Source organism: Lepus europaeus, chromosome Y (assembly GCF_033115175.1).
Source record: "Lepus europaeus isolate LE1 chromosome Y, mLepTim1.pri, whole genome shotgun sequence".
Classification (NCBI taxonomy): domain Eukaryota; kingdom Metazoa; phylum Chordata; class Mammalia; order Lagomorpha; family Leporidae; genus Lepus; species Lepus europaeus.
In genome coordinates this window covers 25909675-25912845 of record NC_084851.1, presented here as the reverse complement: position 1 = coordinate 25912845, position 3171 = coordinate 25909675, and the positions used below count along the sequence as shown (strand labels likewise).

The 3171-nt window shown below is 43.2% G+C and overlaps 1 pseudogene; it reads right to left on the bottom strand.

Annotated features, from left to right (window-relative positions):
• Positions 1 to 430: 430 nt before the first annotated feature.
• On the bottom strand, positions 431 to 1125 carry LOC133754173 (acyl-protein thioesterase 1-like; annotated as a pseudogene).
• Between the last annotated feature and the right edge of the window lie 2046 nt (positions 1126 to 3171).

Here is a 3171-nt window from a genome sequence, read left to right as displayed (position 1 = left end):
TCTGCTGTGAAGTACAATCAGGAAAGAACATTTTTTTTGTTTTGATATCCAGGGAAAAGTCTGGTCCCCAAAATAAAAGGGTCATTACTTGAAGAGAGGAATATTGCTCTTTACTGAGACTTAAAAGCATTATCCCTACTATTAAGAATAATGTAATACCTTCTCCCTCTTATATATTACTATCATTACACATGGGAGCATATATAAAAATACCAGAGATTACATAGTGACTAAGCAACTTTGGAACAAATTTATAGACTAAGTCACACCATGCATAAATCTCTTATAGTTTAACTCTTTATTCATACCTACATAAATTTTCCTTAAGCACACTGTTAAATTTCAAATAATGTAATAAAAACTATGACTGCAAACAGAAGTTTCAAGGCTGAGCACAGGAAAAGTATTACACTGTACAACTGTGATACTTCTACACAGGCCTCTTAATGACACAATCAATTGGAGATAGGATTGTATCAGTGAATTGGTTGACATCCATCATTTCCTGCTGACAGGAACTGTGTCTCATGCTTTCATAGGCCTTAAAGGTTACACTGGCCAGATTTAGCAATGTGTTTAGTTTTTCCATAGCAAGACAACCAAACACTAGTGGACCATGGCAGTGGAGAATAGAAACATCTCTATTAGTACCACTGATAGGACCATGTGGAAATGAAGCCCAAAGTGGAAGCCAGCAACTAAGTGCAGTGACACCCACCAGTTTCTGCTGTATGGTAACAGCAGTGTATAAAAATAAAACTCCTCCCTGAGGAAATCCTTCCAAAATAATTCTGTTAGAAGGAATGCCACTCATCATTCTTGATCTAACAAAACCTTTACATTCTCTGCTGCCTGTTTAATTCCAGATTCATCCTCCTGTGATTCTGGTGGAAGTCCAATATTATCAAACCAAGAAGGCATAGCCATGTTTATATTTAATGTAACAGGCATAATGGGAGCATGTAGGCAGCTACATTTGGTATGTGAACTTGTGATACCTGCAAAGGCTTCTGCCCATCCATGCCAAGTATCTCCTAATCCATGAAAGAAAATTACCACAGTGGCAGCCTTCCGGGTGCGAGGCATGATGGCTAACAGTGGAGCAGACATGGTGTTACCACACATACACAGACTAAGTCGACAGCATGTCGAAAGTGGAAGGGAGAAAGAGTATCTGGCCTCAGCCCAAGGGTCTGCCAGCAGTGAGTCCCCAGAGCCCTACTTGGAGTGTGCTCAGTCATGTAGACACTAAGCCAGAGAAAATAGACTTTAAGACAGAAACTGTTGGTGCCAGTGTTGTGGTATAGAGGGTAAGACCACTGCCTGCAGTGCCGGCATCCCATATGGGTGCTGCTTTGTGTCCCAGCTGCTCCACTTCTGATCTCCCCATAAAATTATTTTGCCATCTCAAGAACATTATATATCACTGGGCAGGCCTATTTTTAATGAGATGGAATACTCCCTACTTCTCTGAAGATGTCTTTCACTATACAAATCAGGCTCTGCCCACTTAAGAGTTGGAAGCACCACTGTTGAGGTTTTGGAGGCAACAGAGCTGGAGGCAGAGGTGGCTGGTGGGGGGGCTCCCAGAACTGTAACCAGGCTGCCATCCCTCCACTCTTCCTCTTTCCCATCACCTCTTGTCTTGAAAATAACTTCTTTACTCCAAAAAAGTGGTGAGGGCAGTAGCCATCAGTGCTTCACTCCCTCTCAGCTCTCTCACCTGGGAGGGAGCCCAGGGCAAGTCCTGGCTGCCAAGGTACAACCCCAGGCATCCTTTTTTACACCTGGGATGCCCCCATGATAGGCAAGATTGCCACCACTGAGTCTATCATCTCCACGTTCCTCGACACCAAGAGGCTCATGAGCAAGTGATGGCTGCAGACCTTCAGTCAGAGCCTGTAGGAGACATGGGCAGAGCATTACACACCACTGGCTCCTAGAGAAGCTGTAGAAGGGATCAGGTTACCATCATATTCCTGTGGGCATCAACCACAAACTGGACCCTCTGATTGCACTGAGCAGTCAGGAGGTATTCAGGCTTCTACCTGAATACTAACTTGTACTCTGGGTTGACCCCTATGAAGTGTCCTACAGAGTCAGACAGGATGACTCCACCAGAGTGCTGTAGGAAGCCTTGCCAGCAGGAGGCAGTGCTCAGAACAGCACCAAGGTGCAAATGGTAGACAGCAGAATCTGCTCAAAGGAGGGTTCTCTTCAGTAGAAAAAAAAAAAAAAAACCTTCCAAAAATTACAATATACTGACTATCAGTCTAAGATATAGGCTATGGAAAGATGTCTTTTAAATTTGATTTTTGTTTTGTGTGAGCTCCTCTTGAGGATACATTATGGAACTTAAACAATGTCATGGCTGTGAAGATCTTGCACAAGATAGAATAGTCAAATAATTTTTAAGTGCCAAAAGCCATGGTTTGTACAGTCTCTTTCAATGACTTAGTAGCCTTTGAGACCAAGTAAATGAACACTTTATTTCCTGGAGAGTTAAATGCTATGTTTCAGTTTCTCCCAGGCATTATACCTAAAGTTTTATATCAGTCCCTTTAATGAAAATCAGGATTTCAATGAATCTTTCTTTGCAGTATATCTTGCAGAAAATTTTCACTAACACTTGAAAATTATCATTATTTCCTATTGTAGCTCAACAGAAAACATCAATATCTTTAAAATGATGGTACTGGAAAAAAATTTTTGACAGGCAGAGTGGACAGTGAGAGAGAGAGAGAGACAGAAAGAAAGGTCTTCCTTTTTCGTTGGTTCACGCTCCAATGGCTGCCATGGCCAGCACGCTGCAGTTGCTTCACTGCACTGATCTGAAGGCAGGAGCCAGGTATTTATCCTGGTCTCCCATGGGGTGCAGGGCCCAAGCACTTGGGCCATCCTTCACTGCACTCCCGGGCCATAGCAGAGAGCTGGCCTGGAAGAGGGGCAACTGGGACAGAACCTGGCACTCCGACCAGGACTAGAATCCAGCATGCTGGTGCCACAGGTGGGGGATTAGCCTATTGAGCCATGGCGCTGGCCACTAGCAAGCATTTTACCACCCATATCTTCTATATTTAATCCCAATTCCAACTAGATAAATTAGGTCCTATTTCTGTACTCATTTTATAGAGGAGGAAAACGGAGGTTAAGGAAATAACTTGCTCAAAG